The sequence below is a fragment of the Schistocerca gregaria genome, chromosome 3 (assembly GCF_023897955.1).
Source record: "Schistocerca gregaria isolate iqSchGreg1 chromosome 3, iqSchGreg1.2, whole genome shotgun sequence".
Lineage (NCBI taxonomy): Eukaryota > Metazoa > Arthropoda > Insecta > Orthoptera > Acrididae > Schistocerca > Schistocerca gregaria.
Genome location: NC_064922.1, coordinates 640,478,260 through 640,504,638, shown reverse-complemented (window position 1 = coordinate 640,504,638; position 26,379 = coordinate 640,478,260). Strand labels below are relative to the sequence as shown.

Here is a 26,379-nt window from a genome sequence, read left to right as displayed (position 1 = left end):
ACACGCGGATTTTCATCCGCCCCAAACACGTATCTTCAGCAAGTTTAATGCGCCATCTCTAGTAAACGTCCTTTCATACGTGAATATTACCAAGCTCGGAAATTATGACTGTAATATGAAGTTTTGTAAATACCACTGTGAAAACTGTACCCCTTGTGGTTAGTCTTCATCCCGCAATGTCAGGACTTTCTGCAGATGATATGGACGGAGCCGGAGTCGATGGGCAGCACGCCATACGGCACTTTAACCAGCGTGCAGCGCCTGTGCCACCTGACGAGTGCTGATGGCTGGGTCTGCTTAGAACATCAGCAGCATGTCCTCCTCCAACTGTAATGTTCGAGCCTAGCGTGGACTATCCGCATCACGTTTCGTCACCTACAAGAGAACAAATAGTACACGAGGGATAGTATTCGGAAGTACCAAGAACAAAGCGCTGCCACCTTACTGTACAATGACCACATTTCAAGCAGAAAATACCTACGCTCATCTTTCCGGTTTCTCTGAGCCGGCTCTCGATGGCGACGACAGTGGAATAGGGTGGGTATGACTGTTTGCAAACTTTCCACATAATCTTGCAGCAGCTCTCGCATTGCTCCTTTTCGCTGTATGCAAGCACCATCTTGGTAATTTCCGCAGTTGTGTACTGGTACATGTCGCACTGGTGTGAACAACGTTACCGGTCTGGTATTCGTAGTAGGATGCGCACAGTCGCTGTCTGAAGCAATACAGTGAATGAGCAGGAGTGTTACTAGACTCAGGTCGTCTATCTGCAGTACACAGATGAGTAAAGGGTTGCATACATTCCACATACACAGAGCAAAATGAAACCTAACAAACAGTTACAACCGTTCGTTCTCAGGCTTCGACGATCTCCAGCGCCCAAGCTGTACGTTGTTGTTTATGGGTTTATTCTTGAAAACTGATCAGTATGCCTTCCCGCACAGCATACTAAGCGTTGTCAGTGTTTTTGGGACACCCTGTATATTCACAGCATCTTTTAAAATGTGAGTACTAACGTGTTTGTCTTACGTTTTGACTTCCTTGATAGGTCCATGATACTTTGTGTCGAGGTGTTCCTTTGATGTAACCTATCTTTCCGTCCATAGGATATTTTTAGGCTTATTTTACTTGTTGTCTTGTCATCTGCGAGACCTCACATACATTGATATCGTCGTCTTACTTGCATGCCAGTATTCTATAACAGCTAGTCGCTGTCGCAGCTTTGAAATCACCTTCTGTTGAAATGTGCACATCAACATACCCACGCCGCCGCCTTGGTAAACAACGCCTCACTCAAGCATGATTATCTCTGGCACTATGATTTAGGAGCAGAGTATGATACATGACACACATTTCTACATGACAGCCTGAAGGCCAGTACGTATTTAACATCCAGTCGCTGCTTCAACTCTGAAATCGTCTTCCACTGGATGCTACATATCGACATGTCAATCCTGACTCCAGTGGACCCAATGGCGTTCTTAACGACTGTCTTTACTGGCATACGATATATGAGTTTTCGGTCAATTCCAACAGCCGGCTATTGGAGTTCTCGTAACCGACTATGACTGGTTACCTCTACTTTACATATTTTCATATATTGACGAGATGCTGTTTGTAGTAGTTATTTTATATAATGTAACGTCCGTGCTTCTTCTTTTGTTAATAGCTTTCGAAGAACTGTTCTGTATATACCATAATGTAAGAACTGTTTTACGTCCTGTATGCCTGATTTGCTATCTTCGACGTAATTAGGTATGCGGTGGGAGGATAATCGCGTATTTAACCAACAACAGTTGGCGTTCGTGGATTCACAACGTCTGCTCCGTTCACCGCCACCGCCTACCATCGCGCTTATAACTTCTTCTTTTAATATTGTTATGCATCATTTATTTCATACGTCATTACTGTTATCGTTCTTTCCTCTAAATCCATTCTATATGTATATTTTATTATAAATGATCGGAAGATTCTTGCATTCTTAGAAAAACCGGTAATCATCACAAATAAATATTTTATTGCTACTAAGACGATTTTTAATCCAATTTTAAATATTTTTCTAAATAAATGCTCAAATGCTCTGTGCTTATAAACATTTCGTGTCAGTTAACGTAGAGGTGGGCATCAAGTATCATAAGGTTGTGACTAAAGATGTAACAAGAAACCTGCAGAAAGATAGGAAAATGTTTTCATTTAGCAAGAGTGACAGGAGATAAACTGTATAGTACCTGCGCAGTTAACATAATATACTCTGAAAATTCCTGAGACTCGAGCCCAGGACCCTTGTCTTCCGCGTGTAAGTCCACTACCCAAGCCCCACTCAGAGCGTGCTCACAGTCCATCTTCTAACTTCCATTCTTCACAGAAGTTCTCCCTTGACACTTCCTGTAAGAAAAGATATAGCGGAGATGGCACAGCATGGGAGATTTTTCCAAAATGAATTTTTCAGTCTGCAGCTGATTGTGCGCTGATATCAAACTTCCTCGCAGATTAAAACAGTATGCCGGACCGTGACTTGAAGCCGGATTTAGTATGACGAATAGCAACCTGCGTGTGTGTGTGTGTGTGTGTGTGTGGGTGGGTGTGTGGGTGGGTGGGTGGGTGGGCTGTTGTATGAGCCTGAGCGCGTGCGTCTGCGTGTGCTCGAAATTGTTAGTTATTGTGATAAATAACATTATTTTGCTGGCAAAGATTGTATTTTAGAGATACAGACATCTCTGAGTTGATCCACCATTAACTTTGACTGTGTGTCATCTCTGTCTTTCGTGTTACGAAACCATCCATCACTTTTTACTGCGAAAATATGCAGTTCAAGTGTTACATCGGAATAAAAATCTCATCAAAACCCTTTCTTTCTTTCTCCCTTTCGGAAATGGTGATTGGTCAGTTTGTTTGTCTGTGGCTGTTTTCTGCGTTTTTAGATTGCGTATTTTACTTAGATCTTTATATTATTTGGTGTCTGAATACGAAGAATACAGTCTGTAAACGTTTTAGGGACTCTTAGCACCAAATGTCCAATTGACAAATATATCAGTTTCCCTCCACTTCCTTGAGTAGACACAAATCATTTGTAATAAACAGCAATAATTGCCACTCAGTATCGACAATATTTCTCCTGTCTAGAGCATGATATACTATCTTCTTTTCCTCTAAAATGTTGCTTACTGAAATATTTGTGAAAAAACAGGTGATAACAGTTAGTTCTAAGAAACACCAGTAACATAGCCCCAGATTGAAGTGCCAATTCCCTTAACATATTTTAGATGTGGAGATACTACTGTAACACATTACATTAGTCACAGAACAATTTACACAGGGAAAAATTTAATTTACTGATCCGTTGTACATTACACCAAGTGTAGAAAACTAATTCCACTCTTCCAGTAGCTGGCAGTAATTTAACTGACAGTTTGTGTCTTTATGTTTAGGCCTAAACGAGGTCATGTGGCAGAACTTACCTAACCAATATTATACCTGCAGAAAACGCATACTGGCTAAAATACTGACCTAACCATTATAGTATTTTAGCCATAATGTTTTTTTCTGCAGTTGCAATGTTGGTTAGTTAATTTTGCTACATCACCGTTTTTTAGGCCTAAGCATGAAGCTTAACTGTCTGTTTAGCATGTTATTTTTAGCCAAAAGTGTTTTTTTTAGCTATTTAGCATGGAAATAGCATTGGGGCGTTTAATTGGAGAACTATAACCATGTTTTAGCACCAGTTTTGGCGGTTGTTTGTATTTGTGGCAAATAACCTGTTGTTGACAGTTGATGTAAATATTGAACTTTTGTACTGCTGAAGTATTTTTGCACACATTTTAGATGTCGAATTAATATTCTGGTACACGATATGCTTCATAGAACAATTCAGATGCGGAATGTGTCTTTAATTTGAAGGTCCATTGTCCCTTACACCAAGTATGGTACACAAATCGAAATTTGCACATTCACTTTTGCTGCCTAACCTGTAGGGTCATGGCGTAAACATCATGCGTGTGTGTATTTGCATGTATGTATGCGTGTGCGTGTGTGTATTTGCATGTCTGTATGCGTGTGTGCGTGTGTGTGTGTGTGTGTGTGTGTGTGTGTGTGTGTGTGTGTGTGTGTGTGTGTTTGTGTGTGTGCGTGTGTGAAAAAGAGAGAGAGAGAGAAAGGGAATTGGTCTTTCTGACGTATTTTAAATGTGAAAATATTGTAAGTTACACCATTTACGTAATTTTTAGGTAATTGGGATGCTACTGAGCACGACCAAGATGACTGCTGTGTGGCTGCACTGCGATCGGCTGTTTCATTTTAACGTTTGTTGTAACATGATGCTGTTACCGGCTAGGGAGTGCAGCGAGAGGAGAGGTGGAGGGAGGATAGGGAGGGAGGGTGCATGCTAAGTGATGATGAGGACGTCTTTGATAATGGTGGAGGGGCTTGTGACGTCATAGAGAGCAGAACTATGGAATTTCTAGCCCGCTTACACTTTTTCTGGTCATTTAAGTGTAAAGTGACCCAGATGCCTTGTAGAGTATTGTACTACCAGGAAGTAGAAGTGCGATAGGGCGCCATTCCCTTCTTCGGCCAGTTAGTACTTTTAGCCTTTTCGGGCTTTCTGTTGATTGGTCCCTAGGTAAGGATTCCGTGTTACTTTGTAATCAAGCGTCATTGTGGGATGTTTTAGTGTGTTGCTATGGAAAGTTTGACGTCAACAAATGTACCATGTTGGCGACCGTCTTGAAGAGGGTTACCAATGAAACAAAGTGTGACCAATGAAACAAAGTGGTAGAGCACTTGGCCGCGAAAGGCAAAGGTCCCGAGTTCGAATCTCGGTCGGGCAGACAGTTTTAAACTGCCAGGAAGTTTCATATCAGCGCACACTCCGCTGCAGAGTGAAAATCTCATTCTGGAAACATCCCCCAGGCTGTGGCTAAGCCATGTCTCCGCAATATCCTTTCTTTCAGGAGTGCTAGTTCTGCATGTTTCGCAGGAGAGCTTCTGTAAAGTTTGGAAGGTAGGAGACGAGGTACTGGCAGAAATAAAGCTGTGAGTACCGGCCGTGAATCGTGCTTTGGTAGCTCAGTTGGTAGAGCACTTGCCCGCGAAAGGCAAAGGTCCCGAGTTCGAGTCTCGGTCGGGCACACAGTTTTAATCTGCCAGGAAGTTTCATGTGTTAGCTAGTTTAGAACACGAAGCAAACGATTCCTTTGTTGAAGTAATCAGTGTAAACTCAGGACTACTCCGCTTCTTGATGTCATTTGGAGCATCTGACTGGTATACTGGTTCTCAAACTGGGGTTAATTACTCCCTGAGGGGTAAAACGTAATTTTCTGAGGGGTAAAAACAAAGCGGTATAATTGTGCAACTGTTCCGAAACTAAATTACTTTAAGTGGACAGCGTTTCTGTTACAAATTATCACTGTTTCTTAAAACTGTAATACCAATTACATCAGTTACCAATAATTACAAATTTTTCAAATACTATCATCAACATGTATTATTTTTATTTCTCTGGGACCATCTAGGGCCACGTTAAGTCTTATTTCATTCGTCAGTGCACGTTGCTTTCTTACAAGCCCACATGCCCTTCATTCTTAGACAATGGACTTTCTTACACAGCGTGTCTTCGTTTTGTTTCGTCGTGTCGGTGCAGACCGTTGGTCACTATCTTCCGGCGGAAAAAATCTCTATCACTAGGGTCTTCGGGTTTGATTTTTAGATTTTAGAATTTCTAAACCAGGGGACTATGGTTTTGGGGTTTGAATCAAAAAAATGGTAGATATTCTTGATCTACAGTTTCCTATCCATCCATTTGAGGTGATCATAAAATTGTACACGTCTTTTGCGGGTTATGTGTGTAATTTTCTCTGTTTTTCCATAATCTACATTGTTGTATCTTTTTCGGCTTATTCCATAATTTCAATTACATTCCATGATTTCGTCAGTGATTCAGTGCTCTTTTCCCTTCCGTTCTTCGCGGGGTTTTCCTTGTTGTTCAGAGACGACGTTTCGGCTGCTTTCGGAACTACTGGCTACAGAACCGTTTTATAGTGATGCATGTTAGGGTTCTGTGTCAAGCATAATCTGTTATAGATCAAGCACAACGTTTGGTGGGCTATTTTAGGTTTGTTCCTTAAATGCTTTCTTGTCCATTCCATTTTTCATAATGATCTCAGGTACTTAAATGTTTCTACTCTGTTGATGGCCCAATTTTTCGTCTTGCATTTTGGGAGAGGGGGTCAGGTGAATCTTTTATGTTAGTGATTAGAACTGTTTTATCAAATGATATCTGCAGGGCAGCTCGTTCAGCAGTTTCCTTTAAAGTTTGGTTTGAACCCTGAGAGTTTCCCAGTGTGGCAGAATTACTTACAGAATTATTATTAGTGGCACTGGTGAGACATAAAGCATTGAGAGCCTGTAGTCTTCCAATATCTTCCAGTTCGGAAGTAGCGAGTCAAGCAAACAACTGATTTACGAACAGCTGGCCTTAGTACATGCACTTTAACTTGATTTGTTTCAAATGGGGCTGCAGGGTGTGGATGAAGCTGGTGTCGCTAGGGAGAGGAGAGGTGCACGTGAAGCACGTTTTACAACAAGTGTCTGACAGCACTGTTGATAGTTAGCTCACTTTTCTAAGAAGGAATTACAGGCAGCACTGGCAATGTACTGAGAATTTCTTCATCGTTCTACAGAAAGTGTTGTTAAGCTGTAACAATCTACGAATATCTCAGAATTGCAGTCTGACATGTCAGGAATGTATGGAGAGTCAGTAGTCCAATACCATCACGAGGAAGATCATACATCTCACAGAATTCGTTCTTCTTTCTGTAATACAATGAAGAGCCAACAAAACTGTTACACCTGTCTAATATCTTGTAGCTTCCCCCCCCCCCACCACCACCACCACCTACCACGCAGAAGTTCCCCAACACGACGTAGCATGGACTCGACTAATGTCTGAAGTAGTGATGGTGGGAACTGATATCATGAATCCTGCAGGGCTGTCCAAAAATCCATAAGAGTACGATGGGGTGGACATGCCTTCGGAACAGCACGTTGCAAGGCATCCCAGATATTCCCAGTAATGCTTGTGTATGATGATTTTAGTGTTTACCCTCAGAAGAGTGTTCCTGGAAGCACTGTAGCAATTCTGGACGTGTGGGATGTCGCATTGTCCGGCTGGAACTGCCCCAGTCCGTCGGAATACACAATGGATTTGAACGGATGCAAGTATCAGACAGGATGCTTACGTACATGTCACCTGTCAGAGTCGTATCTAGACGCATCAGGGGTCCCATACCACTTCAACAGCACACACCCCATAACATTATAGAGCCTCCACCAGCTTGAACAACCCCTGCTGACATGCAGGGTTCATGGATTCCTGAAGTTGTCTCCATACCCGTACACGTCCATCCATCCAATACAATTTGAAACAAGACTTGTCCGACCAGGCAACGTATTTCCAGTCATCAAGAGTACAATGTCGGTGTTGACAGGCCATAGCGAGGCGTAAACCTTGAACAGTCCCCTGCTGACACGCAGGATCCATGGAATCATGAAGTTGTCTCCGTACCTGTACCAATCTATCCGCTTGATACAATTTGAAACGAGTAGTCCAACGTCCGTGTTGACGAGTCCAGGCGAGATGTAAAGCTTAATGTCGTGAAGTCATCAAGGGTACGCGAAAGGACCTTCGGCTCCAAAAGTCCTTATCGATGATGTTTCGTTGAATAGTTTCACGCTGACACCTGTTGATGGCCCAGCATTGAAATCTGCAGCAATTTGTGAAAGAATTGTACTTCTGTCACGTCGAACGATTCTCTTCAGTCGTCGATGGTCCCATTCTTACAGGACCTTCTTTTTTGGCCACAGCCATGTCGGAAATTTTATGTTTTACCGGATTCCTGATATTCATGGTACACTCGTGAAATTGTCGTACGGGAAAGTCCTCACTTCATAGCTCCCTCGGAGGTGTTGCGTCCCATCGCTCGTGCGCCGATTGTAGCACCACATTCAAACTCAGTTAAACCTTGATAACTTGCCACCGTGGCAGCAGTAACCGATTTAACAGCTGCATAAGACCTTCGTTGTCTTATATAGGCGTTTCCGATTCTGCCTGTTTACTTATCTCTGTATTTGAATAAGCATTCTTATATCAGTTTCTTTGTAGCTTCGGTTTATAAGTAATATAAATGCAGTTGTGTCTCGAAATAAATTGTATTTCAATAAGTTTAGCAATAAAAACATCATGTTTCATAAGATTTCATTTTTGTCGTATGAATGAAGTAGCATTTCAGCTGTAGGCAGTTTAAAGCTGAAGCAGATTTTAGCGTAACAGTTCGAAATGTTTGCAGATGGTATGTACGAAACGCTCCACAAGATATCAAAGTATTATTCGGAAAATTATAACACTATTCAGATGCTCTGATGTTTGCAATGGAAGCCGAAAAAATTGGTTGAGAACCATTTGATGTTTACCAGATAGCAAGACCATTGTTTACTTGTTTCTTCTCACCTTTTGTATCTTGGTTCTTGTGTTAGCGATGGTTAGATATGTCACTTGTGTCCCCTACTGTCTCGAGTTCATTTTGTGAAGTATAATCGTGGTAGACTGTTTGGTAATAACACTGAACGAACTCTTCAGAATTCGTAAGTCTGAAATTTTTCAGCTCTTATAAGAAACTTACTCGGAAACGTACGACTAATGAGGTCAAATTTCCATTTTCCTACCTTGGTGGTCTTCTCTTTAAGCACCAGCCCTCTTCATGAATCACGAGAATGCGGCCTGAGTCCTCTAACAGAGTGACAAACTTCTCTTCTTCACAGCTTCGTCTAAACTGAACCGTACTTAGCGATGTAGCTATCTAAGTGTACCTAAACTCAAAGAGGAGCAAAACATATAAGGACAAAATTAAGTACTATGAATTGAGTCATAGTTCACTAACGAGTCCCCTCCCGTGGGGTTGCAGACAACCGGCGCCGTACGGAGAATGGTCGTCAGGAACAGCCTGAAAGCTTCTAAGAGTGTTGCAAGGTAGAGAGTGCTGAGAAATAATTGCTAGCAAAAAATTCAGTATTTTGGGCCGTTTCCGAGTTAGTGAGCATTGACGTTATCGAATCAGGCCGTTGCGCGCACTAATTCAAACGTGTTCTTCCTTTAGTTTTCTAAAGTCAAACGAGAGAGCGCTACAAGAATTGGACAGGGGACGGTAGGCGAAGGCAGAGCAGTCTCGTGCGCTTATCATCTGCGTTATGAAAACAACTGTCACTAACTGTATCTGACGAGCCGCTTTAACTCCCGCGCCCTACGGCCTGATTGCCTAACTTCACTGCCAATTACCCAGGAAACGTCGCAACGTATAGCATTTTTCCCCAAACAATTATTTCTCAGTATAACCTACCCTGAAACCTTTTCAGACTGTTTCTGACCGTCTTGTGTAAACTGAGCAGAGACGAATGGCGAATCATGACGACACGGGCCGTTAATGAAGATATTCACTGATTCAACGGCCTTTGACAAAGGGCGTATTGTTATTACTCGGCTGCTGGACACGATTATTTTGGAGACAGCCAGCACCTCATCACAGAACGTTTACGTCGGAGGCTTGCCCGCTCTGTAAAATGTAACAAACGACGATCTGACCACAGAGCTCAATGGTGTTGCAGACGCAAGTGTTTCGCAGCATACGTTAAACGTGTTCCCATGTTGATCAGCCTACATTGTCACTAAAAACTGCAGGGGGAACGGAATAGTCGAGATTTGAGAATGGATCAGTCTGTAAGTGTCTCCTGGTTGGATGAATCGCACTTCTCTTTACACCAGGTCCGGTACAGCTACGTCTTGGTTCAGAATAACTGCTCCTTGAAATATGCACTGGATTACAGGTAGCGGCCAGTGGGGGCAATGTTTTGCTGTGGTGTATATTCACCTTGGCTTCTATTGGACCTGTCGTGGTAAATGAAGGCAAAACAACAGCTTCGTACTACGTGAACATTATTATGGACCACCTGCATCCCTTCCTTTCTGCCCGATGTCTACCTTGACGAAGTGACATCTCACTCGTGCATAACTCGTTCAATGATGGACGCAGCCTGTTCTTCTACATAATGACTACACATCCTGAACAATCTTACGTACCACCACTTTCACTGTACATTAAGTCGGTATTACACAGTACCTCTCAGCTTCACTTCATTGTCTGGTTCTTCAGTCTTCTTTTTACCGGGTAGTTAACACTAGAGTTGACATGACAGAATGGTGGCATATATTGTATATTATTTTGTGAGGCATCACAAAGAAACTTCATTAATTATACTTTAGCTACTTGCGGCAGTGCACCACAAATTGTTGAAGAAGTTACTGTTGCCATAGTTCAGAATAATGGACGCAAAGTGCGATCTTCAAGCAGTGCACGAACTGTGTGACGGTAGCTGAACATTCCATGGCCCACCGTTCGAGAAGTGCTGCGAACAGTCGTGAAGTGGTATTAGTTCAAACTTCCAGATTGTTGTGAATGCAAATGGCTGTCACATTGAGCACCGTTTGTAACCTATAACTTAATCATAGTAAGTAATTAACATATGTTATCCTTTCATGTCAAAATTAAAATGTGTTTCTTTCATTGGTTTATTCGTTGTTTCTCTTCTTCACGTACATGAAGATGTTTACACAAAGTTTCGTAGTCGTGCTCCCACTTATTCTTCATGGGGGTCAACTCAAGTAGCAAAAGTTTAATTAAAGCTATCCTGTACTTAAAGCAAACGGCAAAATGGTGCCCTGGAAAGGGGGCGAATGATTTCCATCTTTCCCTCCTTCGCCAGTATCGTGTTCCGTTTCTAAAGAGCCTGACGAGACGTTAATCACTAATCTTCCTTACTTATACTATTTCTAGCCTCTTGAGTTATACAACCAATCACTCGCTTAGCTCTGGCTCCTGCTGACAGCATCATATGTCACGTAAACAACGTACACAGAACTCTAAATCGCATATTCGATTCACTGCAGAAGAGCACAACTGCAAAACGTGTACCTAACGCACGGCTTTTAGAAGAAACTATGCTATAAAACGACTCTAAGATACGTGAATTCGTTCATTATAGGCCATTTATTAGGTTTACAACTTTGTTTCCGCCGTTTTGCAATAGACGGCAGTAGCAGCAAGTGGGGTTCAGGTGGCTGGTCATAGTTGTTATACAATAAGCTTAGGCATCAGTATACATAATGCCATAAAAATATTAGTCGATTTGCGATCGCATCATAAGGTTATTCTCGATTAAGTGTGTCAGCTTACGTACCCATTTCTCGCCATTTGTGAGAAGTTTTAATTTTCTGCTTTAACATGAAGAGATCTGCGGCTGTTGCTCTTAAAATGCTGCTTAAGGCCAATGGTGAGGGAATTATTAGTGGAAGAACGTGAAGAGAATGTTTTCAACGCCTTAAGAACGCTGATTTTGATGTCGAAGACCGGCATGGCGGGGGTAAACAGAACGTTTTCGTAGCTACTGAAACAGACGAAGACAGTCACAGGACATCATTACTGAAAGCAACTGATGCGCTCGAGCCGAGCACTGAAACCTAACCGGCCACAATACAGCGATAGACACGTAAAGGTAATTTTTCAGGAGGTCAGTGCTCGATCCCATGTCGCAAAACCCGTCAAAATACCAATTTAAACGTTGAAATAAGTAGCCCTATCCCTCCCGCCGTATTCTCTATACGTTGCTCTCTCTGACTACCTCCTCTTTCGATCAGTGGCTTACAGTCTGGCTGACCAGCTCTTCCGATTACATGAACAAGTGCAAAATTTAATCGATTCATGGATACCCGCAAAAGACGCTCAGTTTCTTCCGCCACGCTATTCGTATGATACCCGAAAGATGGGAGAATGTAGTGGCCAGCGATGGGCAATACAATGAATCAAAATTTTTGTGAGTTTTTCACAATACAGCCCCGAACTTCGAGAATAAACGGTGGAAGCAAAGCTGTAGACCTAGTAATTCCATTACGGTGCAATGTATTCATCTCACTTTCGTTAATACATTTATCTTCATAAAGAGAATAAACTCTGTTCAGAAAAAAACTAAGCTTTCTTCCACACGTCATATGTTCTGATTTTTTATTAATTCTTCAAAAATCGTACGATAGTTTTCCAACGTGTGGCTTATTGACCAAAATATTTTTGTATAACATGCTCCATATCTGTAATAAATAAGGGGTGATCAAATGGCCTACTGACCTGAATCTGTATGCCAATCAGGCAAAATCGCGATGAGCACTGAGGCCATAATCCCACCTGCGCACTAGATGAAGATATCTGTGTGGTATAACACGGTGTCGCAAAGATGAAGAAGTCCGTAACTGCAGCACATCCTCGTCTGACAGGAATTGTCGACCCTCCTAGGCCTTTCTTCAGCAAAGGAAGGCGTGATAATGGCATGGAGTCTCTCCCACTTGAGTTGGCGTAACGTCTGTTTTACGACGTTTGCGGTATGGGGACGTGCGTTATCGTGAAGCAGGAGCACTCTTTGTCGCTCCACTTCACAACGTTGGTATTCTACAGATACACTGCCACATACACATTTTCAGAAGGATGTCTACCGGTGTTTGTCCTTCGGCAGCGAAAAAAAAGAATAACAGCACTTTGGTCCCTTTTGGGACCTTTTTCTGTCGAGTGGTTAATAACATCGTCATAGTTCACGTTTCTGCATTTACCGAACGTACTTCGGAAAGACAGCAATGCCACACTAATCCCTTGCCTAGATGTTCGTGATTATATAACGGAGTCGCGCTCGTGGGTCTCCCTTACATTTGGAAACTTTCTTGCTTTTTATCCGTCAGTCTCCTGGTTGGTTTGAGTAGCACTTGCAACTTACTTCCTCAGTTCCAAACTCTGCGTTCCTCTACAGCTTTGTCCTCTACAGCTCCCGTTAGTATCGTGGAGGTCATTCCCCCATGTCTTAACATATGTCCTATCACCCTGTCCATACTCCTTGTCTGTTTTCCACATATCCATTTCCCCTCCGATTTTGCGCAGTACCTCCTCATTCCTTGCCTTATCAGTCCACCTAATTTTCAACGTTCGTCTGTTGCAACACATTTCAAATGCTTCGATTCTCTTCTGTTTCGGCTTTCCCACAGTCCATGTTTCACTACCATACTATGTTGCGCTCCAAACGTACATTCTCAGATATTTCTTTCTCAAATTAAAGCCAATGTTAAATACTGGTAGACTTCTCACTGTCAGGAATGTCTTTTTTTACCATTGCTAGTCTGATTTTGATATTCTCCTTGCTCCGTCCGTCATTAGTTATTTTGCTGTCTAGGTAGCAGAATTCATCTACTTCGTGACCGTCAGTTCTGATGTTATGTTTCTCACGGTTCTCATTTCTGCTCCTTCTCATTACTTCCGTCTTTCTTCGATTTACAATCAGTCCATATCATGTATTCATTCCTGTATTCATTAGGCAGTTCATTCCATTCAGCAGATCATGTAATTCTTCTTCACTTTCAGTCAAGATAGCAACGTCATCAGCGAATCGTTTCATTGATATCCTTTAACCTTGAATTTTAATTCTACTCCTGAACCTCTCTTTTATTTTCAGCATTCCTTCTTCGATGTACAGATTGAACATAAGGAGCGAATCCCTGACTTACTCCCTTTTTAATCCAAGCATTTCGTTCTTGGTTGTCCACTCTTGAATTCTCTCTTGGGCTCTCGTGCGTTACCCGTCTCTTCCTACAGCTTACCCCTATTTTTCTCCGAATGTCGAACATCTTGCGCCATTTTACATTGTCGCACACTTTTTCTAGGTTAACAATGAACGTGTCTTGATTATTCTTCAGTCTTGCTTCCATTATCTACTGCAACTCAGAATTGCCTCTCTGGTTCTTTTATCTTCCCTAAATCCAAAATGATCGTCATCTAATAAATCCTCAATTTTATTTTCCATTCTCCTGTATATTATTGTTGTCAGCAATGTGGATGCATGGGCTATTAAGCAGATTGTGCTATAATTTCGCACTTCTCAGCTCTTACCGTCTTCGGAATCGTGCGGATATTTTTCCGAGAGTCAGATGGTATGTCGCCAGACTTATACATTTTACACAACGTGAATACTCGTTTTTTTGCACTTCCCCCAATGATTTTAGAAATTCGAATGGAATTTTATCCATCCTTTCTGCCTTATTTGATCTTAAGTCCTCCAAAGCTCTCTTAAATTCTGATTCTGATAATGGATCCCTCCTCTCTTCTAAATCGACTCGTGTTTTTTCTTCTATCACATCAGACATATCTTCCCCCTCTTAGAGGCCTTCAATGTACTCTTTCAACCAACCGCTCTCTCCTCTACATTTAAATTGAATTCCCGTTGCACTCTTAATGTTACCAACCTCGCTTTTAATTTCACCAAACATTATTTTGACTTTCCTGTATAGTGAGTCAGTCCTTCCGACAATTATTTATTTTCCGACTTCTTCACATTTCTCATGCAGTCATTTCGTCTTAACTTCCCTACACTTCCTATTTATTTCATTCCTCAACAAGTTGTATTTCTGTATTCCCGAATTCCCCTAAACATTTTTGTGCTTCCTTCTTTCATCGATCAACTTAAATATTTCTTCTGTTACCCATGGTTTCTTCGCAGCTACCTTCTTTGTACCTACGTTTTCCTTCCCAACTTCTGTGATTGCCCTCTCTAGAATGTCCATCCCTCTTCAAATGTACTACCTAAAGAGCCATTCCTTACCGCTTTATCTATAGCCTTAGATAACTTCCATCATATATCGTCATTTCCATATACACTCCTGGAAATGGAAAAAAGAACACATTGACACCGGTGTGTCAGACCCACCATACTTGCTCCGGACACTGCGAGAGGGCTGTACAAGCAATGATCACACGCACGGCACAGCGGACACACCAGGAACCGCGGTGTTGGCCGTCGAATGGCGCTAGCTGCGCAGCATTTGTGCACCGCCGCCGTCAGTGTCAGCCAGTTTGCCGTGGCATACGGAGCTCCATCGCAGTCTTTAACACTAGTAGCATGCCGCGACAGCGTGGACGTGAACCGTATGTGCAGTTGACGGACTTTGAGCGAGGGCGTATAGTGGGCATGCGGGAGGCCGGGTGGACGTAGCGCCGAATTGCTCAACACGTGGGGCGTGAGGTCTCCACAGTACATCGATGTTGTCGCCAGTGGTCGGCGGAAGGTGCACGTGCCCGTCGACCTGGGACCGGACTGCAGCGACGCTCGGATGCACGCCAAGACCGTAGGATCCTACGCAGTGCCGTAGGGGACCGCACCGCCACTTCCCAGCAAATTAGGGACACTGTTGCTCCTGGGGTATCGGCGAGGACCATTCGAAACCGTCTCCATGAAGCTGGGCTACGGTCCCGCCCACCGTTAGGCCGTCTTCCGCTCACGCCCCAACATCGTGCAGCCCGCCTCCAGTGGTGTCGCGACAGGCGTGTATGGAGGGACGAATGGAGACGTGTCGTCTTCAGCGATGAGAGTCGCTTCTGCCTTGGTGCCAATGATGGTCGTATGCGTGTTTGGCGCCGTGCAGGTGAGCGCCACAATCAGGACTGCATTCGACCGAGGCACACAGGGCCAACACCCGGCATCATGGTGTGGGGAGCGATCTCCTACACTGGCCGTACACCTCTGGTGATCGTCGAGGGGACACTGAATAGTGCACGGTACATCCAAACCATCATCGAACCCATCGTTCTACCATTCCTAGACCGGCAAGGGAACTTGCTGTTCCAACAGGACAATGCACGTCCGCATGTATCCCGTTCCACCCAACGTGCTCTAGAAGGTGTAAGTCAACTACCCTGGCCAGCAAGATCCCCGGATCTGTCCCCCATTGAGCATGTTTGGGACTGGATGAAGCGTCGTCTCACGCGGTCTGCACGTCCAGCACGAACGCTGGTCCAACTGAGGCGCCAGGTGGAAATGGCATGGCAAGCCGTTCCACAGGACTACATCCAGCATCTCTACGATCGTCTCCAAGGGAGAATAGCAGCCTGCATTGCTGCGAAAGGTGGATACACACTGTACTAGTGCCGACATTGTGCATGCTCTGTTGCCTGTGTCTATGTGCCTGTGGTTCTGTCAGTGTGATCATGTGATCATGTGATGTATCTGACCCCAGGAATGTGTCAATAAAGTTTCCCCTTCCTGGGACAATGAATTCACGGTGTTCTTATTTCAATTTCCAGGAGTGTATTTGCATATTCCACTTCTTTGCGTAGTGATTTTTCCTGACTAATCTCTTAAACATCATATATTAATGGACTGAGATCCGCCTCGACTGCGAAAAAACACCTAGTGTTTACCTAGGTTTCGGTCTAGATAACTACACCTTCTTCAGAACAATAAACTCAAAAGTGTCTATAAAGACCTTTGTCAATAATTGAAAGCTCAGCACAGCTATACATTTATAAAAGAAAAAGATGACACATAAAAGTACATGTGAACAAAGTCAAAAGAATAACTTAACTTAATGGTGTACACTCCACCTCACATCAGCATGTGTTCGATGGGCCGTGTCCCGTCGCAAACTGCGGCAACCAAACGGTAGCTCGCTTACCAGCTAGACACGCCATCTATGCACATGCGCAAGAAATAGGAAGTTACTTAATGCGCATGAGCATAAAAATACGAGAAAGCCCGTATATTCCCAAACGTGGATCAACGTATACCAAAATTAAAATGGACATAACCCGAGACGAGCTAAATACAAGATAAACCTAAAGATCAGCACACAGGGTTACTGTATCTCGGAAGAGTAACATACATGATTGTCGATTATGACAATTTTTTTTATTTATTTTTTTTATTTTTATTTTTTTTTATTTTTAGAAGCTGTATGAAAAGTCAGTAGTTAGTCAAATGAGGGTGGGGGGGGGGGGGGGGGGAGGGGGGTTGAGGGGACGTAGTCTAAAGACGTCGTGGAGATAAGGATATAGGGATAAAACGTGAGATGTTCACCGGGCTAAAACCACCTACATCGTAAAAAGAATAAAAAGATAAAAAGTAGATGAACAGCTTGACCAACCGCGCTCGCCATATCCTCAAAACTACGAGTGAAAAGAACGAAGTAACGGCGCAAAACCATCAAAAAATTTTTTATTTCTTAGTAGGAGTTGGTAATTGAGGATATTGTCTCTATCATGTTGCAGATGCTTAAAGATCTGCATTTCTTCTAAGATATCTAATTTTAAGCCCTTGACCTCAGCATGAAGTAGCTCAATGTTAACTGGAGGGCTCGGCGCATGAGCCGCTTGCACAAGATGTTCCGCATAAGTAGAGCCTTTAGTACCGTCACCGCTTCGCGTAGGAATATGCTCTTTATATCTGAGACCCAGAGCTCGCCCTGTTTGCCCGATGTAAAATTTTGGACAATCCCCGCATGTAATTTTATATACTCCTGATTTGGAAAGTTTATCGCTCTTACTCTGCAAGGAGTGAATTAAATTCCTATGTAGACTGTTGTTAGTAGAATAGGCGATTCTGAAATTATGGGCTCTGAGTAAACGCCCCAATTTGTAACTTATATTGCCTATGTAAGGGATAGATATTGTTGCCACCTGTTTGTCATCTACCGCATTCCCTAGGGTGGAAGAAGTAATATTTTTTCCCCTTACTTTCTTATTATACATCTGTCTTACCAACTGAGGTCTATAGCCATTATTTATAGCAATATTCTCAAGTGTGACAAGTTCAGTTTCTACCGCATCTGGTGCAAGAGGGATAGCTGTAACTCTATGAATACTAGAATGAAAAAAGGCCATCTTATGGGCGTACGGATGGGCCGAGTCTGCAGGTATAATATTGTCGGAAAACGTGTTTTTCCGAAAAATACTAAATTCAATGTGGTTGTCAACTACTGTTAATGTGAGGTCCAGAAAATTTAAGGACCTAGTATCGGATTCTCGCTCAATTGTAAAACTGACATTAGGGTGAAGCTCATTCAAAATCGAAAAAATACGATCTACGTCACTTCGAGAACCATCAATGATTAGTAAAATGTCATCAACATATCTCTTGTACAATTTTATTCTCCTAAGAATCTCTCTGTCGCTGGCAAAAAAAACTGGACTCTAAGTAGTTCATAAAAATTTCTGATAAAATCCCTGCTAGGGGGCTCCCCATAGCCAAACTTGCTGGTTGTAAGTAAAATCTCCCATTAAATGTGAAGTAGTTGTGTTTCAAACCGATCCGTAGCAGCATCATCAACTCATCGATCTCATTATCCAACAGTTTTTTATGGTGACGTAAACTGCACTCTAATATATGCAGTGTCTGGTCTACCGGTACATTAGTGTACAAACTTGTTACGTCAAATGATACTAGTTTAGACTCTTCAGAACAAGATACCTCGCGTAAACTAGTAGCTAGCTGAATGGAATTTTTAACGGAATAGTTTTTACTGAAAACGAAATTTTCTTTAATCTTAATATGCAAGTATTTCGCCAGCTTATGATAGGCACTTCCCGTACTGTCCACGATAGGGCGAATAGGGTGATTTAACTTATGAACTTTAAACTGGCTTCTCAATTTAGGGGGCTTGGGATTCATGTTTATCAGCCCCTTCTTTCGAAATTCTCCTATCAAATTTTTGGTGTTTTGGAGCCCGGTTCTAATTTCTTTTTGAAGAGTAACGGTGGGGTCTTTGTTAAGCATAACTATCCCGTTGCCAAAATGCCTAATGATAAACAAACCCGATTTGCTTACGATGCCTATAAAATTATGAGTAAGGTCGCACACAGCACACACAAACAGGATACTACAAAGGTTTTAAGGAATATTAACCGCAAACTAACGAAAAATGATGATATTGTTACTAAAACCGATAAGGGAAACTCCGTAGTTATATCCACAAGCAAGAATACATAGACAAGACCGAAGCTTTTTTCAATGACAACGGGATAGTTATGCTTAACAAAGACCCCACCGTTACTCTTCAAAAAGAAATTAGAACCGGGCTCCAAAACACCAAAAATTTGATAGGAGAATTTCGAAAGAAGGGGCTGATAAACATGAATCCCAAGCCCCCTAAATTGAGAAGCCAGTTTAAAGTTCATAAGTTAAATCACCCTATTCGCCCTATCGTGGACAGTACGGGAAGTGCCTATCATAAGCTGGCGAAATACTTGCATATTAAGATTAAAGAAAATTTCGTTTTCAGTAAAAACTATTCCGTTAAAAATTCCATTCAGCTAGCTACTAGTTTACGCGAGGTATCTTGTTCTGAAGAGTCTAAACTAGTATCATTTGACGTAACAAGTTTGTACACTAATGTACCGGTAGACCAGACACTGCATATATTAGAGTGCAATTTACGTCACCATAAAAAACTGTTGGATAATGAGATCGATGAGTTGATGATGCTGCTACGGATCGGTTTGAAACACAACTACTTCATATTTAATGGGAGATTTTACTTACAACCAGCAGGTTTGGCTATGGGGAGCCCCCTAGCTGGGATTTTATCAGAAATTTTTATGAACTACTTAGAGTCCAGTTTTTTTTGCCAGCGACAGAGAGATTCTTAGGAGAATAAAATTGTACAAGAGATATGTTGATGACATTTTACTAATCATTGATGGTTCTCGAAGTGACGTAGATCGTATTTTTTCGATTTTGAATGAGCTTCACCCTAATGTCAGTTTTACAATTGAGCGAGAATCCGATACTAGGTCCTTAAATTTTCTGGACCTCACATTAACAGTAGTTGACAACCACATTGAATTTAGTATTTTTCGGAAAAACACGTTTTCCGACAATATTATACCTGCAGACTCGGCCCATCCGTACGCCCATAAGATGGCCTTTTTTCATTCTAGTATTCATAGAGTTACAGCTATCCCTCTTGCACCAGATGCGGTAGAAACTGAACTTGTCACACTTGAGAATATTGCTATAAATAATGGCTATAGACCTCAGTTGGTAAGACAGATGTATAATAAGAAAGTAAGGGGAAAAAATATTACTTCTTCCACCCTAGGGAATGCGGTAGATGACAAACAGGTGGCAACAATATCTATCCCTTACATAGGCAATATAAGTTACAAATTGGGGCGTTTACTCAGAGCCCATAATTTCAGAATCGCCTATTCTACTAACAACAGTCTACATAGGAATTTAATTCACTCCTTGCAGAGTAAGAGCGATAAACTTTCCAAATCAGGAGTATATAAAATTACATGCGGGGATTGTCCAAAATTTTACATCGGGCAAACAGGGCGAGCTCTGGGTCTCAGATATAAAGAGCATATTCCTACGCGAAGCGGTGACGGTACTAAAGGCTCTACTTATGCGGAACATCTTGTGCAAGCGGCTCATGCGCCGAGCCCTCCAGTTAACATTGAGCTACTTCATGCTGAGGTCAAGGGCTTAAAATTAGATATCTTAGAAGAAATGCAGATCTTTAAGCATCTGCAACATGATAGAGACAATATCCTCAATTACCAACTCCTACTAAGAAATAAAAAATTTTTTGATGGTTTTGCGCCGTTACTTCGTTCTTTTCACTCGTAGTTTTGAGGATATGGCGAGCGCGGTTGGTCAAGCTGTTCATCTACTTTTTATCTTTTTATTCTTTTTACGATGTAGGTGGTTTTAGCCCGGTGAACATCTCACGTTTTATCCCTATATCCTTATCTCCACGACGTCTTTAGACTACGTCCCCTCAACCCCCCTCCCCCCCCCCACCCTCATTTGACTAACTACTGACTTTTCATACAGCTTCTAAAAATAAAAAATAAAAATAAAAAAATAAAAAATAAAAAAAAAAATAAATAAATAAAAAAAAAATTGTCATAATCGACAATCATGTATGTTACTCTTCCGATATACAGTAACCCTGTGTGCTGATCTTTAGGTTTATCTTGTATTTAGCTCGTCTCGGGTTATGTCCATTTTAATTTTGGTATACGTTGATCCACGTTTGGGAATATACGGGCTTTCTCGTATTTTTATGCGCATGCGCATTAAGTAACTTCCTATTTCTTGCGCATGTGCATAGATAGCGTGTCTAGCTGGTAAGCGAGCTACCGTTTGGTTGCCGCAGTTTGCGACGGGACACGGCCCATCGAACACATGCTGATGTGAGGTGGAGTGTACACCATTAAGTTAAGTTATTCTTTTGACTTTGTTCACATGTACTTTTATGTGTCATCTTTTTCTTTTATAAATGTATAGCTGTGCTGAGCTTTCAATTATTGACAAAGGTCTTTATAGACACTTTTGAGTTTATTGTTCTGAAGAAGGTGTAGTTATCTACACCGAAACCTAGGTAAACACTAGGTGTTTTTTCGCAGTCGAGGCGGATCTCAGTCCATTAATATATTAACAAACGATTGCTGACGCGCTGCAATGTTGAAGGTTCTTAAACATCAGCCTTTTTTCATCAGTAATACATTGTGATCTGAGTCTATATCTTCTCCTGGTTACATCTTACAACCCAGTATCTGATTTCGGAATATCTGCCTGACCATGATGTAATATAACTAAAGTCTTCCCGTATCATCCTGCCTTTTTCAAAAATAACTTCTGCTCTTGTGTTCGCTATTACTATCTGATATTTGTTACAGAACTCAATTAAACTTTCTCCTCTCTCATTCCTTGTCCCAAGCCCATATCCTAACGTAACCGTTTCTCCTACTCCTTCGCCTACAACTGCATTACTATTAAATTTTCATCTCCCTTTACGTCCTCTGTTAGCATTTCAAAATTCTCATATACATTCTCTATCTCTTCACCTTCAGCTTGCGACGTTGGCATGTGTACCTGAACTATCGTTGTCGGTGTTGGTTTGCTGTCGATTCTGATAAGAGCGACCCTATCACTGGAATGTTCACAGTAACTCACTCTCTGCCATACCTTTCTATTCATAACGAATCCTACTCTCTTTATACCATTAGCTCCTGCTTTTGATAGTACCCTATAATTATCTAGCCAGAAATCCTTGTCTTCTTACAATTTCACTTCACAGCCCTACTACATCTAGATTGAGCCTATGCATTTCCCTTTTCAGATTTTCTAGCTTCCATACCATCTTCAAGCTTCTGAAATTCCGCATCCCGACTCGTAGAACGTTATTCTTTCGTTGGTTATTCAATCTTTTTCTCGTGGTCACCTCCCCGATTTGCAGTTCCCTCCCGGAGTTCCGAATGGGCGACCATTCCGGAATCTTTTGGCAATGACAAGACCATCATGACACTTTTTCATTAACAGGCCACATTCCATATGGTTACACGTTATGTGTCTTTAATGCAGCGGTTTCCATTTCTTCTGCATCCTCATACAATTGATCATTTTGATTCTGCCGCCTTCGGGGACAGTTTCCCAACCGAAGCCCGCTTCTCCGCCCTCTTTGACAACGCCTTTAGCAGAATCAGGGTGTCTTCTTATGTCAGAAGTCTTCAGCCGCCAATGCTGATCATTAAATAAATTTGAGTCAGGGTTGGTTACGAACTCAGGACATAGGGCGTTTTGGTCCCTCATCAAATACGCTATCCTTTTTTGTTGCGTGTCAACCTTGTACAGGGGCCTTGCTAATCTTCTCCGTATCATTAGCATACATACCTCCGAAACGAGTACAGACCAAGCGTGCATCTTCAGTTTCCTGCCTTGCTTATAAGGCTGATTGTGTGTACGCTCAGCTATATGTTGCTGATGACACATGCGATAGTCAAAAATATGTAAAAATTTTCAGTTTTTTTTTTTTTTTGGCAGTCTGTGAAAAAATACATTTGCTCTCCATTCGAAGGTACTAATTGAATGAATCTGAAAATACGCTTGAAGTTTCTCTACACCCTCGTACTAGTAAATCAAATCAGTCATATGATGACTCTCCTATCGAAGTTCCTTTCCTTGGGTGTAATGCTAAAATAACACTTTTAAGCCATTCTGTTCGAGGTCAAGAGTTCTGCTTGACATTAATGTCTAAAAATAACTTCACTAGTGAAGAAGCTACTGGTGAATACAAAACTCCGCTTTATGTTTCGGAGACAACAGCTTTGTTTAGAGCGCTGTATTGTTACTGATGAAAGGAGAGATCTGTTGCTCCTTGTGAAAGCGTCAACACTTTGAATGAGGTCGGCTGGGATAAACTAGTTTGCTGACGAGCCGGAGTTCCGGTACTCTAGCTCTGACGATTCGATTGTAACTACTTTAAATGTTTATGGCACGAAAGGTTACTTTATTGCTTGTGAGGTTATAAACCCTTGTCGCACAGATAACTTTTTCTCAGTAGAAGTATTTTTAGTATTAATTTTTGTTACCACACTGAAATATCACCCATTACAGTCGCATTACAAAACTGACGATCTTACAATTGCACTGCTTTGTTAAATGTATGCAATGTATGTTTCAACCTAGAAGTAGGGATGGTGGTTATCTCTGAAACAACCGGTTTTCGGTTACAACGGTTCTTTTCGTCTCTAGTTTAAACTGACTGTTTAACCGGTTAAAAACAGCCGTATTCTGGAACACCTGAATTTCGGTTTATTTTTGCTATTACTCCCAATAACAAACGCGGTCGTGGATCAAAGATCTAAAAATTCTAATGCAGATGAAGGAGAAGGAGATCACGATCGATATGGGGGTGAAGCTGCGCCAGAAATCTGTCTCATCGTCTCCAGCAAAGATTGCGAAGGTGAAAGAGACAGCGAGAGTGAAAGCTCACAAGTTAATTATTTCCCCGCATCGTCATTTTTAATGACATTTATTTTTCATCGTAAATCAAACACAGAAGTAAGGGTTCAGTTAATATCCCATATTTGCAGCATTTCAATAACTTTCAGGTATATTAAGGTATATCAATCAAGGTTATCTCCTCTTCCAAGGAACATTGTGGGTTTTTCTCCTTATGTGGTACCACAGTTTTGTTGTGTCTCTTCTCGTTTTTAATCTTTTGAAGCAACTGGAGCATTGTACTTCCCTTTATAAAATACTTCCTTAACTAGGGATGGCAGTATTCTACAACACAACTGATGTCCGGGTACGACAGCAACAACCTCTCCTTAGGTGGGGGAAGTATTGAACTTTGCACATGCTGGCGTTCTGTGTAATAGGCCACGCCAACGAGCAACAGGAACATTATTGTCTCTGAAATGCGTAATGTGTTTGTTTCTAGTTTCTAACTGCAAGCGTTGTTATTTAAATATAGTGCGTACGTCAATGCGAGATGCTTTTAATAATTTCCATAACGAAACTCAGCCTCAAAATATGACAGAAAACCCAGAGAGATGCTGGTCTTACAAAGCACGGCAGTGGCAACACGCAATCATTACCTTCACTGCGCGATAACAGCGGTGAAGGCACTGATGACAGTGCCACTAAAGCAGAGTTATTAAACACTGTTTTTCGAAACATCTTCACCAAAGAAGACGAAGTAAATGTTCCTGAATTCCAGTCAAGAACAACTAACAAGAAGAGAAATATAGAAGTAGATATTCTCGATGTCGCAAAGCAACTTAAATCACTTAATAAAGGCAAGGCTTCCGGTCCAGAGTGCATACCAGTCAGGTTCCTCTCAGAGTACGCTGATACAATAGCTCCATATTTATCAATTATATGCAACCGCTCGCTCACAGAAGGATCCATACTTCAACATAGGAAAATTGCTCGTATCACACAAATAACCAAAACGGGAAGTAGGAGTAATCCGTTGAATTATAGGCCCATATCACTAACGTCGATTTGCACTAGGGTTTTGGAACATATACTGTGTTACAACATTATGAATTACCTCGAATTGACAGATAGTCAGCACGGATTCAGATAATATCGCTCTTGCAAAGCACAACTAGCTCTTTATACTCATGAAGTAATAAGCACTATCGACAGGGGACGTCAAATTGATTCCATAGTTTTAGATTTCCAGAAGTCTTTCGGCACCGTTCCTCACAAGCGGCTTCTATCCAAAGTGGGTGCCTTTGGAATATCGCCTCAGTTGTGCAACTGGATTTGTGATTTCCTGTCAGAAAGGTCACAGTTCTTAGTAATAGACGGAAAGTCATCGAGTAAAACAGAAGTAATATCCGATGTTACCCAAGGAAGTGCTATACGCAGACGGCGCGGTGGCAGAGCGGTTCTAGGCGCTTCAGTCCGGAACCGCGCGACTGCTGCCGGTGCAGGTTCGAATTCTGCCTCGGGCATAGTGTGTGTGATGTCCTTACGTTAGTTAGGTTTGATTAGTTCTAAGTTCTAGGGGACTGATGACATCAGATGTTAACTCCCATAGTGCTCAGAGCCATTTGAACCATTTTGTTATAGGCCCTCTATTGTTCCTGATCTGTATTAACGACATAGGAGACAATCTTAGTAACCGTCTTAGATTGTTTGCAGATGATGCTGTCATTTATCGTCTTGTACAGTCGTCAGATGACCAAAACGAATTGCAAAATGATTTACATAAAATATTTGTATGGTGAGAAAAGTGGCAATTGACCCTGAATAAAGAAAAATATGAAGTTATCCACATGAGTACTAAAAGAAATCCATTCAATTTCGATTATGTGATAAGTCACACAAATCTAAAGGTTGTAAATTCAACTAAGTACTTAGGTTCGAAAATGGCTCTGAGCACTATGGGACTAAACTGCTGTGGTCATCAGTCCCCTAGAACTTAGAACTACTTAAACCTAACTAACCTAAGGACATCACACACATCCATGCCCGAGGCAGGATTCGAACCTGCGACCGTAGCAGTCGCACGGTTCCAGACTGCGCGCCTAGAACCGAGAGACCACCGCGGCCGGCTAAGTACTTAGGGATTACAATTACAGATAATCTAAATTGCAACGATCACGTAGATAATGTTGTGGGTAGAGCAAACCAAAGACTGCGATTCATTGGCAGAAGACTTAGATGGTGCAACAGGTCTGCTAAAGAGACTGCTTACACCGAGCTTGTCCGCCCTATTCTGTAGTACTGCTGTGTGGTATGGGATCCGCATCAGGTAGGACTGACGGATGACATCGAAAAAGTACAAAGAAGGGCGGCTCGTTTTGTATTATCGCGAATAGGGAGACAGTGCCAAAGACATGATACGTGAATTGGAGTGGCAATCATTAAAACAAAGGCCTTTATCGTTGAGACGGGATCTTCATGAAATTTCAATCACCAGTTTTCTCTTCTGATTGCGAAAACATTCTGTTGGTACCCACCTACATAGGGAGAAATGATTATAACGATAAAATAACAGAAATCAGTGCTCGCACAGAAAAATTTAATTACTCGTTTTTCCCACGCGCCGGTCGAGATTGGAACGTTAGAGGACAGCTTGAAGGTGGTTTATTGTGTCAGGCACTTCATTGTGAATAGCAGAGTGATCACGTAGATGTAGATTTAAAATAGTACTGACCGCTTTTCCCA

The 26,379-nt window shown here is 41.9% G+C and overlaps 1 pseudogene; it reads right to left on the bottom strand.

Annotated features, from left to right (window-relative positions):
• Positions 1 to 22,502: 22,502 nt before the first annotated feature.
• Positions 22,503 to 22,599, bottom strand: LOC126357182 (U6 spliceosomal RNA; annotated as a pseudogene).
• Positions 22,600 to 26,379: the final 3,780 nt, after the last annotated feature.